We start from the raw sequence: 16,836 nt of genomic DNA on the forward strand, positions 1-16,836 counted from the left end.
TGCTGACGACACCCAATTATACACCTCTTCTCCTGTTATCATGCTGACCTTTTTAGAAAATACCAGTGATTGTCTTACTGCTGTCTCTAACATCATGTCCTCCCTCTATCTGAAACTGAACCTGTCAAAAACTGAACTCCTCGTGTTCTCTCCCTCTACTAACCTACCTTTGCCTGACATTGCCATCTCTGTGTGCGGTTCCACCATTACTCCAAAGCAACATGCCCGCTGCCTTGGGGTCATCCTTGATTCCGAGCTTTCATTCACCTCCCACATCCGATCACAGGCTCGCTCTTCTTATCTGCATCTCAAAAACATTTCTAGAATTCGCCCTTTTCTTACTTTCGACTCTGCAAAAACTCTTACTGTTTCACTTATTCATTCTCGTCTGGACTATTGTAACTCTCTACTAATCGGCCTCCCTCTTACCAAACTCTCCCCGCTCCAATCTGTCCTTAATGCTGCAGCCAGGATCATATTTCTCACCAAGCGTTACACAGATGCCTCTACCTTGTGCCAGTCATTACACTGGCTACCCATCCACTCCAGAATCCAGTACAAAACTACTACCCTCATCCACAAAGCACTCCATGGCTCAGCACCACCCTACATCTCCTCCCTGTTCTCAGTCTACCACCCTACCTGTGCCCTCTGCTCCGCTAATGACCTCAGGTTAGCATCCTCAATAATCAGAACCTCCCACACCCATCTCCAAGACTTTACACATGCTGCGCCGATTCTTTGGAATGCACTACCTAGGTTAATTCGATTAATCCCCAATCCCCACAGTTTTAAGCGTGCCCTAAAAACTCATTTGTTCAGATTGGCCTACCGCCTCAACGCATTAACCTAACTATCCCTGTGTGGCCTATTAAAAAAAAAAAAAAAAAAACATAATCAGGTTCCTCGCATCATGTTCTCATACACTTTATGCAGTTAATAGCACTCTGTGTCTGTACTGCTACATACTTAGGCAGTTAACTGGTTCATGCAGCTTTACATGAACACCCGAGCCTTACACTATGGCTGGTCCAAATAACTAAAGCAATTGTTACCATCCACCTCTCGTGTCTCCCCTTTTCCTCATAGATTGTAAGCTTGCGAGCAGGGCCCTCATTCCTCCTGGTATCTGTTTTGAACTGTGATTTCTGTTATGCTGTAATGTCTATTGTCTGTACAAGTCCCCTCTATAATTTGTAAAGTGCTACGGAATATGTTGGCGCTATATAAATAAAAATTATAATTATTATTATTATTATGAGGGTGATTTGAACTTTTATATTTTTTACATTTATTAAATATTTTTAAAAGCTTTTTCTACTTTTCACGTACTTCAATAGTCTCCTTGGGTGAAAAGAAGCTGCGATCATTCGATCGCCTCTGCTACACACAGGCGATGATCAGATTGCCTGTGTGTAGCAGAAATACTACATTCGGCGCTCATAGCAATCCAGCAACAGCAACCCATCGGCAACCCGCGGTCATGTGACATGAGCGCTGATGGGCGGGATAGGTGATGCACTTTGATACGATCACATTAAATGATGACAGGCATTTAATGGGTTAACAGCTGCAGGTGGATCACGAATCCACCCGCAGCTGTTAGGGACACATGTCAGATTTTCAAAACAGCTGACGTGCTGGGAAAGATGTGGGTTTACCGGGGAGCCCACATCAAAGTGAGAGACACGACATTCGCTATACATGTATGGCGCATGTCATGAAGGAATTAAAGATAAATTGTCATTACTCTGACAGTCATATTTTCATGTATGTGTTTTTAGAAGACCAAATCTTTTTAAACTCTGTAGAGCTCTTGGTTCATTAAAATGTTTTCCAACTAGCAAATCTTCACCATGTCTGTCTGTCTTCTAAACTCTGAGTTACTCACATCACAGAAAAATTACATAAAAGCACAAATCATCAGTCTCAACACTGTCAGCAGCAGTGCAGATGAAAAAATATTATTTTTTTCTAATTTACATTTCTTTTGCAAAAATTAACAAACAAAAAAGTTAACCTTATGTATGTCTACAAGCATTTACAGATAAAATAGTGTAAGTAATAATGCTATACAGTATGTATTAAATCAGCAATCTTGTAACACATAGTATGTATAAGTATTGCATAAATTGTAAATTTAAGTTGCTGAACATTGCCATATGTTGAGTTTGTGTTTTACCTATCAATAATATAGATATAGATACAGTGGCACACTGGTTTTTAGAAGGTAAGTACTAACAACCTCTAAAGGCATTGCATTTGCCCTATACAATTGCATTGGGGGTGAAATTTGCTTGGAATCTATAAACCAGAGTGGAGAGCCAGGTTAAAGATGATATGCAATCAACATTTGCTATGGCATTTTGGTACATGCAATATCAATAATCTACACTGATCAGATGCTCAGTGTCCATATTTTAATATCTGGCTATTTGCAGTAAGCTCCTAACTAGTGGCGGCTGAAAGAAGCCATTATTTTATTTTAAGGATTTTCACTACAATGATACTGATGACCTATCAAACTGGATCATCAATATCAAATCAGTAAGTATCTATCACCCAGCACCCCCACCAATCAGCTGATGCTAATCCATAGAACAAAGTTTGCTTGTCATTTTTACTGCAATGTGAATGTAGTAAAAACAATGAATAAAGAAAAAAATAGCTGCATATAATAAAAAAACAGCGATGGATGTCCACCTTTCACTGTGTGTGGGGGGTCTAACCAACATGCCCCCGATGTCTCTGGGGAACAGTATTCATATATTTCATTAAAAAATTAGGATGTGGAGGCCAGTATGTATCCTGAATCACCACTTAATCTCAGGGAAGTAGAACGAAAAGCTTTAAATAAAATTAAACTATAGAAAAAATGTGGTAATCTGAGAAGCGGATAAAGAAGGGAACTCAGTTTTACTTCCAAGGGATTACAATATTCAGGAAGCCAAAAGGCAATTGACTGACAGAAATACTTATTTAGTACTGTCTAGTGATCCCACAACCAAATTCCAAAAAGAATTGTTATCTCTGTTGAGACGACAGGTGGCAACAGGAATCTTGTCTGAAAAAAGCGCAGAAAAATTGTATCCCTATTTCCTCCTCAAACTCCACTGCTATTTCATACCTAAATTGCACAAATCACTTTCAAAACCTTAAGTCCACCACATTAGTTTGGGGGTGGTTTGATTACCAGAACCATTATCTGTTGTGAACTCCGTTTTCAGGCTCCCTCTTGTGGTCACAGATGGTATTGTGTGACTTTGGTTTTTTGGCTCCCCCTGGTGGTTTGGTTTATTATCCTGCGGGTCTGCTGGATCAGCTGCCCCGTTATTCACCAGGGAGGCTCCTATTTAGCTCTGCTTCACTTCCACTTGTTGCCGGCTGTCAATGTATTCAGTGCTATTTTGATTACTCCTGATTATCTCGTTTTCTGCCTCTTCAGGATAAGCTAAGTTCTGTTTGAATATTTTTTGCTCATCTGCCTGCAATATGATTTCTGTGTATGATGAGTCTAGTCCAGCTTGCTAACATGTGATTTCTTTTTGCTGGTAAGCTCTGGGGTACAGAGTTGCTTCCCCCGCACCGTTAGTTGGTGCGGGGGCTCGAGCAATCTCTGCGTGGATATTTTGAATAGGGTTTTTTATTGACCGCACAGTTTCCTTCCTATTTTCTGCTATCTAGTATTAGCGGGCCTCATTTGCTAAATCTGATTTCATCTCTGCGTTTGTGCTTTCCCCTTAACTCACCGTTAATATTTGTGGGGGGCTATTCTATATCTTTGGGGTCATTCCACTGAGGCAAGTGAGGACTTACTTTTCCTCCAGGAATAGTCAGTTTCTCAGGCCGTGACGAGATGTCTAGGATTTTTAGGTAACGTTCCACGGCTGCCTATAGTTGTTTGCGGATAGGATCAGGTTGCGGTCAGTCCAGTTACCACTTCCCCAGAGCTAGTAGTCTGTTCAGTTACTTAGCTAGTCCGACCTGCGATCCTTGCCACTAGGATCATAACAATTATCCAAATATATTGATGGGCTACTCAGACCCTTTCTGAAAGAAATACTATCGTATATCAAAGACACGAGAAAATTTCTAAATGTCCTCAAAGAGATAGAATGGCAATAGATGTTGAAAGCCTGTATACACGTATCCTGCAATGGATCCGTTCCATAGTACATCATTCTGATAAACATGAGAAATTCTGTTTACTTAGTTTGTAAAGCGCTAGGCTTCATATTGAAATGCATTGCCTTCTTCTTGCCATCTTTGAGGAGATATGTTTTTCCATTGAAAATCGCTACATAAAGTACATCAAAATGTTTATCAGATATGCAGATAACATTTTCATAAATTGGTCAGGGTTAAAAAAAACTATTTGATAATTTTGTGTCTTATTTAAACAGCTCCAAATACATGAATATGTCCTTCACAAACAACTTTGGAGACCAATAGTTAGAGTTTCTAGACGTAAAAATACAGACAATTGATGTTAATTTAGACACATGAGTGTACAGAAAACCTGCATCAATAAAATGCTTGCTTCATTATGAAAGTGCACACCCTTGACATACAAGAGTCCTTACCATATGGTCAGCTTCTTAGACTCAGAAAAATCACCAGCGATGAGGGACATTTTATTGAACAGGTAGAAGAACTACAAAAATCACTTCCGACGGAGAAGATACCCAGATCAGCTATGAAATACCGCTTTATATAAAGTCAGTGCATTTTTCAGAAGGATTTATTGAGCAATATACATATACATCAAGTTCGAGACTTCATTTTATGCAAAACACATCACATAGTTTATGTTCCTGCATTTCTTTATACACTGGGAAAACAATAAGAACCCTACATATCCGTTTCAGAGAACATTATGTCTATCACCTCAGGAAAGGGTACACCCAGATTGATCAAGTACGTACAGCAAGCACACTGTTCAGACCTAATGTTTCTTGCTTTGTAGGTTAAGGAAAAGTACAATTCCCAAAACAGAGAGGTAATGACCATCAAATACTCGTTAGGAGGGAATCAATAAGGATTATGGGCACACAATCACAGGGTCCAACAAGTTTTAATGACAAATTTGATATTGTTGGTATTTTTATAATTGTATTTGTATTTTTAGTGTTCACCAAGTTGTATATGTTAATCACTTAGCTTTACAACTTCTATGAAAATTTATTTTTCTCTGAAGAGGCAATTTGCATATGAAAATTTAGACACAGCTGTGTGCGAGGTGGGGCTATTAGCACAGTATGTTGATCCCAACCTCCATTCAATTCCAGGAATGGTTGAAGTGTAAACATGCGCGAAATGGCAGTCGCTCGTCATGTGCACCACTCTCTCCCATGCCAAAAGTTTTAATAATGTGAATAAAACTTTGGACTAGTACACAGAACCGGTGAGTGCCTCCATTTCCTTCTTTTTCTAAAATTATAGATGAGTGAATCTTTTGAAATTCGAATTCACTGACTTCCCTGAATTTTTCCAGAAAATTTTGATCTGCAGTGAATACATTTGCGTGAATTTCAATAATGGAAATTGCTCAAAAAATACACATGGGGGAGAGCAAAGAGAGAACCTTGTTGACCATATGACCATACAATTTACAGTAGAGAGAGTGAGGACTTTGCTGACCATAACAGCTTACACTCTACAGGACAGAAGACCCCACTGAATATGAGAGCTCACACCCTACAGGGGAGTGAGAGGAGCCTCACTGACCATAATAGCTTTTACTCTATAGGAGAGAGAGGACACCACTGACCATAGCAGCTCTCACTCTATAGGAGATAAGAGGACTCTGCTGACCACAAGAGCTCACATTCTACAGGAGAGGAGCCTCGCTGACCATAAGAGCTTACACTCTAAGGAGAGAGAGATAGGACCCCTCTGACCATAATAGCTTACACTCTACAGGACAGAAGACCCCACTGAATATGAGAGCTCACACCCTACAGGGGAGTGAGAGGAGCCTCGCTGACCATAAGAGCTTTTACTCTATAGCAGAGAGAGGACACCACTGCCCATAAGAGCTCACACTCTACAGGAGAGAGGACCCTGCTGACCACAAGAGCTTACATTCTACAGGAAAGGGAGGACCCCATTGACCATAAGAGCTTATACTCTAAAGGAGAGAGAGGACCCCATTGACCATAAGAGCTTACACTTTACTAAAGTGACAGACTTACCCAGTGACTCTCAAAATGGAAAATGACCTCTGTAAAACAAACTGTGCTCCACTTGAAAACGCTGATCTGTGATGCTCAGGTCCTGATCACCACTGTACAAGATATGATAATCTATAAGATGTCATAGCTGCAGGGCATTATGGGAAGCCCATATTCCAATGTAAAATGATAATAGACAACTCTCTGATTCTTCAGCAGTGTGGGAAGTTATGCCTGGCAAGTTTTTTTTGCTAGAACCTCAAATTGAATGTAAAAATATTTGATTTCACATGAAATCGTAGATTTCAGAAAAATCGACTGGAACACAATCCTCCACGAATTGATCTGCTCATCATTATAATAATAATAATAATAGTATCTTCTTATGTAGAAAAGTGATTTTAAGGTACTGGGTGCAATTTCAGAATGTTAATTTTTCATATTCATTTTTTATAGTCTATTAAAACCATAATTACTATTTTTATATAAACTTTTATTAAATTTTTTCTTAGTGAGCAAAATGTCATTCATAGATTGAAAAAAAATAAAAAAATTTCCAGCAAAGTGGATTAAATGTACATGATTTTTCCCTATAGCCTTCAACTTTTCCTTATTATATCACAATAAAAAAGACAATTATAATAATCAACTTAAGGGCTCACTCACACTGGTGAATAGCATCCCATGATTTTCTCATGTGTGAGAATTGGATGCTATATGGAAATAACCTTCGCCTCAAACTCTGCTGCGAACGCGAGCTGAGTGTCATTTATTAACTGTGATCTGATTTGATTGCATGCGAGAATCAGATCACAGGTGTGGAAAAGATGGATAACTTAATTTCTCCATTTTCTCTATTCTGTGAGTTGGCATATATCTGACTGCACTAGTATAGACTTGTATGGGTGCGTGCCATCCTATATATATGCTGCCAATCGCAGCATGCAGCAATTTTTTTCTCATGCCGACGTGGCATGATAAAAAAAACGCTTTTCGGCACTGTCCCATAGCAAAATATTGGAGCAAGAACTATCCAATGAAACATCAGGTAGCACTTGTCCTCGTTATACGCTGACTTCTTGCCACATTGATCGAGCCCTTAACCCCTTAGTGACAGAGCCAATTTGGTACTTAATGACCGAGCCAATTTTTACAATTCTGACCACTGTCAATTTAAGAGGTTATAACTCTGGAACGCTTTATCGGATCCTGCTGATTCTGAGAATGTTTTTTTGTGACATATCGTACTTCAAGATAGTGGTAACATTTCTTCGATATTACTTGCGATTATTTATGAAAAAAACGGAAATATGGCGAAAATTTTTAAAATTTTGCAATTTTCAAACTTTGTATTTTTATGCCCTTAAATCAGAGAGGTATGTCACGAAAAATAGTTAATAAATAACATTTACCACATGTCTACTTTACATCAGCACAATTTTGGAAACAAAATGTTTTTTTGTTAGGGAGTTATAAGGGTTAAAAGTTGACCAGCAATTTCTCATTTTTACAACACCATGTTTTTTTTAGGGACCACATCACCTTTGAAGCCATTTTGAGGGGTCTATATGATAGAAAATAACCAAGCGTGACACCATTCTAAAAACTGCACCCCTCAAGCTGCTCAAAACCACATTCAAGAAGTTTATTAACCCTTTACGTACTTCACAGGAACTGAAACAATGTGGAAGAAAAAATGAACATATAACTTTTTTTGCAAACATTTTACTTCAGAACCATTTTTTTAAATTTTCACAAGTGTAAAAACAGAAATTTAACCACAATTTCTCCTGAGTACGCCGATACCCCATATGTGGAGGTAAACCACTGTTTGGGCGCACCGCAGAGCTTGGAAAAGAAGGAGTGCCGTTTGACTGTTTCAATGCAGAATTGGCTGGAATTGAGATCGGACGCCATGTCGTGTTTGGAGAGCCCCTAATGTGCCTAAACAGTGGAAACCCCCCACAAGTGACACCATTTTGGAAACTAGACCCCTTAAGGAACTTATCTAGATGTGTGGTGAGCACTTTAAACCCCAAAGTGCTTCACAGAAGTTTATAACGTAGAGCCGTGAAAATAAAAAATCTCATTTGTTTTCACAAAAATGATTTTTTCGCTCACAAATTCTTATTTTCACAAGGGTAACAGGAGAAATTAGACCACAAAAGTTGTTGTGCAATTTCTCCTGAGTACATCGAAACCCCATATGTGGAGGTAAACCACTGTTTGGACGCACCGCAGAGCTTGGAAGTGAAGCAGCACCGTTTGACTTTTTCAATGCAGAATTGACAGGAATTGAGATCGGATGCCATGTCGCGTTTGGAGAGCCCCTAATGTGCCTAAACAGTGAAAACCCCCCACAAGTGATACCATTTTGGAAACTAGACCCCTTAAGGAACTTATCTAGATGTGTGGTGAGCACTTTGAACCCCCAAGTGCTTCACAGAAGTTTATAACGTAGAGCCATGAAAATAAAAAATCACATTTTTTCTACAAAAATGATCTTTTTGCCCCCAAATTTTTATTTTCACAAGGGTAACAGGAGAAATTAGACCATAAACGTTGTTGTGCAATTTCTCCTGAGTACGTCGATACCCCATATGTGGGGGTAAACCACTGTTTGGGCGCACCGCAGAGCTTGGAAGAGAAGGAGTGTCGTTTTACTTTTTCAATGTAGAATTGGCTGGAATTGAGATCGGACGCCATGTCACGTTTGGAGAGCCCCTGTTGTGCCTAAACAGTAGAAACCCCACACAAATGACACAATTTTGGAAACTAGACCCCTTAAGGAACTTATCTAGATGTGTGGTGATCACTTTGAACCCCCAGGTGCTTCACAGAAGTTTATAAGGTAGAGCCGTGAAAATAAAAAAATCGCATTTTTTCTACAAAAATGATCTTTTTGCCTCCAAATTTTTATTTTACCAAGGGTAACAGGAGAAAATGGACACCAGAAGTTGTTGTACAATTTGTCCTGAGTACGCCGACACCCCATATGTGGGGTTAAACCACTGTTTGGGCGCATGGCTGAGCTAGGAAGCAAAGGAGCGCCATTTGACTTTTCAATGCAAAATTGACTGGAATTGAGATCGGACGCCATGTCGCGTTTGGAGAGGCCCTGATGTGCCTAAACAGTAGAAACCCCCCAAATGTGACCCCATTTTGGAAACTAGACCCCCCATGGAACTTATCTAGATGTGTAGTGAGAACTTTGAATGCCCAAGTGCATCACAGAAGTTTATAATGCAGAGTCGTGAAAATAAAAAATATATTTTTTTTTAACAAAAAAGATTTTTTAGCCCCCAAATTTTTATTTTCACAAGGGTAACAAGAGAAATTGGACCCCAAAATTTGTTGTCCAATTTGTTCTGAGTATGCTGGTACCCAATATGTGGGGGTAAACCACTGTTTGGGCGCACGGCAGAGCTCGGAAGGGAAGGAGCGCCATTTTGGAATGCAGGCTTTTGTGTTATGATCCTGGTGGTAGGATCTCAAACTGACCTGACACATATACCCTGAATATATAGGACAAGTTCTGGGGATGTGGAAGCTATACTGACCGCAATCCTGATCCTATCCAAACACGCTAAAGGCAGCTGTGGAGCGTTACCTGAAAACCTAGATGCCTCGTCACAGCCTGAGAAACTGACTACCCCTAGAGAGAAAGCAAAGACCTCACTTGCCTCAGAGAAATATCCCCAAAGTTTTAGATAGCCCCCACAAATAATAACGGTGAGTTAAGGGGAAAACACAAACGTAGAGATGAAACAGGTTTAGCAAATGAGGCCCGCTAATACTAGATAGGCAGATAAAGATAGGTGTCTGTGCGGTCAGTATAAAAACTATCAAAAGTAAACCACGCAGAGAATACAAGAACCCCCACACCGACTCACGATGTGAGGGGCGCACTCTGCACCCCAGAACTAACCAGCAAGCAAAAAATCACATGAAAGCAAGCTGGGCTGAACTCATAATATAATGAGAAACGTTTTCAAGGAAATAATGAGAAACTGAACAAGCAAACTTAGCTTCTCAAAGCAGGAGACTGGTCACAAGGAATATTCAGGAGAGCACAGGATCCGGACTGAATACACCGACAGCAGGCGACAAGTGAAAGTCCAGGTGAGTTAAATAGGCCCAGCCTAACAGGAGATGAAAGAGCTGAGCCCAGCAATATCGCTAAAGGCCACCAGAGGGAGCCCAAGAACAAACTCACACAGTACCACTCATGACCACAGGAGGGAGCCCGAGAACGGAATTCACAACAGTACCCTCCCCCCTTGAGGAGGGGTCACCGAACCCTCACCAGAGCTCCCAGGCCGATCAGGACGAGCCAAATGAAAGGCACGAACCAAATCGGCCGCATGGACATCGGAGGCGACAACCCAGGAATTATCCTCCTGACCATAACCCTTCCATTTCACTAAGTACTGAAGTCTCCGTCTCGAAATACGAGAATCCAAGATCTTCTCCACCACATATTCCAACTCCCCCTCGACCAAGACCGGAGCAGGAGGATCAACAGAAGGGACCACAGGCACCACATATCTCCGCAACAATGACCTATGGAACACATTATGAATGGCAAACGATGTTGGGAGGTCCAAACGAAAATACACAGGGTTGAGGATTTCCAAAATCTTATAAGGACCGATGAAACGAGGCTTGAACTTAGGAGAGGAAACCTTCATCGGGACATAACGAGAAGACAACCACGCCAAATCCCCCACACGAAGTCGAGGACCCACACAGCGACGGCGGTTAGCAAAGCGCTGAGCCTTCTCTTGGGACAAAGTCAAATTGTCCACCACATGGTTCCAAATCTGCTGCAACCTATCCACCACAGAATCCACCCCAGGACAGTCAGAAGACTCAACCTGACCCGAGGAGAAACGAGGATGAAAACCAGAATTGCAAAAGAAAGGTGAAACCAAAGTAGCAGAACTAGCCCGATTTTTGAGGGCGAACTCAGCCAATGGCAAAAAGGTCACCCAATCGTCCTGGTCAGCAGAAACAAAACATCTCAAATAAGTTTCCAAGGTCTGATTAGTTCGTTCGGTTTGACCATTCGTCTGAGGATGGAAGGCTGACGAAAAAGACAATTCAATGCCCATCTTAGCACAAAAGGATCGCCAAAATCTGGACACAAACTGGGATCCTCTGTCGGACACAATGTTCTCCGGAATACCATGTAAACGAACCACATTCTGAAAAAACAATGGCACCAAATCGGAGGAGGAAGGCAACTTAGGCAAGGGTACCAAATGGACCATTTTGGAAAAACGATCACAAACCACCCAGATGACAGACATCTTCTGAGAGACAGGAAGATCCGAAATAAAATCCATGGAAATATGCGTCCAAGGCCTCTTCGGGACAGGCAAAGGCAAAAGCAATCCACTGGCACGAGAACACGAAGGCTTGGCCCGAGCACAAATCCCACAGGACTGCACAAAGGAACGCACATCCCGCGACAAGGAAGGCCACCAAAAGGATCTCGCCACCAAATCCCTGGTACCAAAAATCCCAGGATGACCTGCCAACACTGAAGAGTGAACCTCGGAAATAACTCTACTGGTCCATCTGTCTGGGACAAACAGTCTCTCCGGTGGACAACGGTCAGGTCTATTGGCCTGAAACTCCTGCAACACCCGTCGCAGATCAGGAGAGATGGCAGACAAAATCACCCCCTCTTTGAGAACACCAGTCAGTTCAGAAACTTCCGGGGAGTCAGGTACAAAACTCCTAGAAAGGGCATCAGCCTTCACGTTTTTTGAACCCGGAAGGTATGAAACCACGAAATTGAAACGAGAGAAAAACAACAACCATCGAGCCTGTCTCGGATTCAACCGGTTGGCAGACTCGAGATAAGTCAAATTCTTGTGATCCGTCAAGACCACCACACGATGCTTGGCTCCCTCAAGCCAATGTCGCCACTCCTCAAATGCCCACTTCATTGCCAACAACTCACGATTACCAACATCATAATTCCGCTCGGCAGGCGAAAACTTTCTTGAAAAGAAAGCACATGGTCTCATCACAAAGCCATCAGAGCTTCTCTGCGACAAGACAGCCCCTGCTCCAATCTCAGAAGCATCAACCTCAACCTGAAAGGGAAGAGAGATATCGGGCTGGCGCAAGACAGGAGCCGAAGAAAACCGACGCTTAAGCTTCTGAAAGGCCTCCACAGCCGCAGGAGACCAATTCGTCACATCAGAACCCTTCTTGGTCAAATCCGTCAAAGGCTTAACCACGCTTGAAAAATTAGTGATAAAGCGACGGTAAAAACTAGCAAAACCCAAGAACTTCTGAAGACTCTTCACAGATGTAGGTTGAGTCCAGTCATGAATAGCCTGGACCTTGACTGGATCCATCTCAATAGTAGACGGAGAAAAAATAATGCCCAAAAAAGAAATCTTCTGGACTCCGAAGAGACATTTAGAGCCCTTCACAAACAAGGCATTGGCACGCAGGACCTGAAATACCATCCTGACCTGCTTCACATGAGACTCCCAGTCATCAGAAAAGACCAAAATATCATCCAGGTACACAATCATAAATCTATCCAGATACTCTCGGAAGATGTCGTGCATGAAGGACTGAAACACAGAGGGAGCATTAGAAAGCCCAAAAGGCATCACCAAGTACTCAAAATGGCCTTCGGGCATATTAAATGCTGTTTTCCATTCATCGCCCTGTTTTATGCGCACAAGATTATACGCTCCTCGAAGATCTATCTTGGTGAACCAACTGGCCCCCCTAATCTGAGCAAACAGATCAGACAACAGTGACCTGCTGTACTGTTATGATCCTGGTGGTAGGATCTCAAACTGACCTGACACATATACCCTGAATATATAGGACAAGTTCTGGGGATGTGGAAGCTATACTGACCGCAATCCTGATCCTATCCAAACACACTAAAGGCAGCTGTGGAGCGTTACCTGAAAACCTAGACGCCTCGTCACAGCCTGAGAAACTGACTACCCCTAGAGAGAAAGCAAAGACCTCACTTGCCTCAGAGAAATATCCCCAAAGTTTTAGATAGCCCCCACAAATAATAATGGTGAGTTAAGGGGAAAACACAAACGTAGAGATGAAACAGGTTTAGCAAATGAGGCCCGCTAATACTAGATAGGCAGATAAAGATAGGTGTCTGTGCGGTCAGTATAAAAACTATCAAAAGTAAACCACGCAGAGAATACAAGAACCCCCACACCGACTCACGATGTGAGGGGCGCACTCTGCACCCCAGAACTAACCAGCAAGCAAAAAATCACATGAAAGCAAGCTGGGCTGAACTCATAATATAATGAGAAACGTTTTCAAGGAAATAATGAGAAACTGAACAAGCAAACTTAGCTTCTCAAAGCAGGAGACTGGTCACAAGGAATATTCAGGAGAGCACAGGATCCGGACTGAATACACCGACAGCAGGCGACAAGTGAAAGTCCAGGTGAGTTAAATAGGCCCAGCCTAACAGGAGATGAAAGAGCTGAGCCCAGCAATATCGCTAAAGGCCACCAGAGGGAGCCCAAGAACAAACTCACACAGTACCACTCATGACCACAGGAGGGAGCCCGAGAACGGAATTCACAACAGTACCCTCCCCCCTTGAGGAGGGGTCACCGAACCCTCACCAGAGCTCCCAGGCCGATCAGGACGAGCCAAATGAAAGGCACGAACCAAATCGGCCGCATGGACATCGGAGGCGACAACCCAGGAATTATCCTCCTGACCATAACCCTTCCATTTCACTAAGTACTGAAGTCTCCGTCTCGAAATACGAGAATCCAAGATCTTCTCCACCACATATTCCAACTCCCCCTCGACCAAGACCGGAGCAGGAGGATCAACAGAAGGGACCACAGGCACCACATATCTCCGCAACAATGACCTATGGAACACATTATGAATGGCAAACGATGTTGGGAGGTCCAAACGAAAATACACAGGGTTGAGGATTTCCAAAATCTTATAAGGACCGATGAAACGAGGCTTGAACTTAGGAGAGGAAACCTTCATCGGGACATAACGAGAAGACAACCACGCCAAATCCCCCACACGAAGTCGAGGACCCACACAGCGACGGCGGTTAGCAAAGCGCTGAGCCTTCTCTTGGGACAAAGTCAAATTGTCCACCACATGGTTCCAAATCTGCTGCAACCTATCCACCACAGAATCCACCCCAGGACAGTCAGAAGACTCAACCTGACCCGAGGAGAAACGAGGATGAAAACCAGAATTGCAAAAGAAAGGTGAAACCAAAGTAGCAGAACTAGCCCGATTTTTGAGGGCGAACTCAGCCAATGGCAAAAAGGTCACCCAATCGTCCTGGTCAGCAGAAACAAAACATCTCAAATAAGTTTCCAAGGTCTGATTAGTTCGTTCGGTTTGACCATTCGTCTGAGGATGGAAGGCTGACGAAAAAGACAATTCAATGCCCATCTTAGCACAAAAGGATCGCCAAAATCTGGACACAAACTGGGATCCTCTGTCGGACACAATGTTCTCCGGAATACCATGTAAACGAACCACATTCTGAAAAAACAATGGCACCAAATCGGAGGAGGAAGGCAACTTAGGCAAGGGTACCAAATGGACCATTTTGGAAAAACGATCACAAACCACCCAGATGACAGACATCTTCTGAGAGACAGGAAGATCCGAAATAAAATCCATGGAAATATGCGTCCAAGGCCTCTTCGGGACAGGCAAAGGCAAAAGCAATCCACTGGCACGAGAACACGAAGGCTTGGCCCGAGCACAAATCCCACAGGACTGCACAAAGGAACGCACATCCCGCGACAAGGAAGGCCACCAAAAGGATCTCGCCACCAAATCCCTGGTACCAAAAATCCCAGGATGACCTGCCAACACTGAAGAGTGAACCTCGGAAATAACTCTACTGGTCCATCTGTCTGGGACAAACAGTCTCTCCGGTGGACAACGGTCAGGTCTATTGGCCTGAAACTCCTGCAACACCCGTCGCAGATCAGGAGAGATGGCAGACAAAATCACCCCCTCTTTGAGAACACCAGTCAGTTCAGAAACTTCCGGGGAGTCAGGTACAAAACTCCTAGAAAGGGCATCAGCCTTCACGTTTTTTGAACCCGGAAGGTATGAAACCACGAAATTGAAACGAGAGAAAAACAACAACCATCGAGCCTGTCTCGGATTCAACCGGTTGGCAGACTCGAGATAAGTCAAATTCTTGTGATCCGTCAAGACCACCACACGATGCTTGGCTCCCTCAAGCCAATGTCGCCACTCCTCAAATGCCCACTTCATTGCCAACAACTCACGATTACCAACATCATAATTCCGCTCGGCAGGCGAAAACTTTCTTGAAAAGAAAGCACATGGTCTCATCACAAAGCCATCAGAGCTTCTCTGCGACAAGACAGCCCCTGCTCCAATCTCAGAAGCATCAACCTCAACCTGAAAGGGAAGAGAGATATCGGGCTGGCGCAAGACAGGAGCCGAAGAAAACCGACGCTTAAGCTTCTGAAAGGCCTCCACAGCCGCAGGAGACCAATTCGTCACATCAGAACCCTTCTTGGTCAAATCCGTCAAAGGCTTAACCACGCTTGAAAAATTAGTGATAAAGCGACGGTAAAAACTAGCAAAACCCAAGAACTTCTGAAGACTCTTCACAGATGTAGGTTGAGTCCAGTCATGAATAGCCTGGACCTTGACTGGATCCATCTCAATAGTAGACGGAGAAAAAATAATGCCCAAAAAAGAAATCTTCTGGACTCCGAAGAGACATTTAGAGCCCTTCACAAACAAGGCATTGGCACGCAGGACCTGAAATACCATCCTGACCTGCTTCACATGAGACTCCCAGTCATCAGAAAAGACCAAAATATCATCCAGGTACACAATCATAAATCTATCCAGATACTCTCGGAAGATGTCGTGCATGAAGGACTGAAACACAGAGGGAGCATTAGAAAGCCCAAAAGGCATCACCAAGTACTCAAAATGGCCTTCGGGCATATTAAATGCTGTTTTCCATTCATCGCCCTGTTTTATGCGCACAAGATTATACGCTCCTCGAAGATCTATCTTGGTGAACCAACTGGCCCCCCTAATCTGAGCAAACAGATCAGACAACAGTGACCTGCTGTACTGTTATGATCCTGGTGGTAGGATCTCAAACTGACCTGACACATATACCCTGAATATATAGGACAAGTTCTGGGGATGTGGAAGCTATACTGACCGCAATCCTGATCCTATCCAAACACACTAAAGGCAGCTGTGGAGCGTTACCTGAAAACCTAGACGCCTCGTCACAGCCTGAGAAACTGACTACCCCTAGAGAGAAAGCAAAGACCTCACTTGCCTCAGAGAAATATCCCCAAAGTTTTAGATAGCCCCCACAAATAATAATGGTGAGTTAAGGGGAAAACACAAACGTAGAGATGAAACAGGTTTAGCAAATGAGGCCCGCTAATACTAGATAGGCAGATAAAGATAGGTGTCTGTGCGGTCAGTATAAAAACTATCAAAAGTAAACCACGCAGAGAATACAAGAACCCCCACACCGACTCACGATGTGAGGGGCGCACTCTGCACCCCAGAACTAACCAGCAAGCAAAAAATCACATGAAAGCAAGCTGGGCTGAACTCATAATATAATGAGAAACGTTTTCAA

This window comes from Ranitomeya variabilis, chromosome 1 (assembly GCF_051348905.1).
Source record: "Ranitomeya variabilis isolate aRanVar5 chromosome 1, aRanVar5.hap1, whole genome shotgun sequence".
Classification (NCBI taxonomy): Eukaryota; Metazoa; Chordata; class Amphibia; order Anura; family Dendrobatidae; genus Ranitomeya; species Ranitomeya variabilis.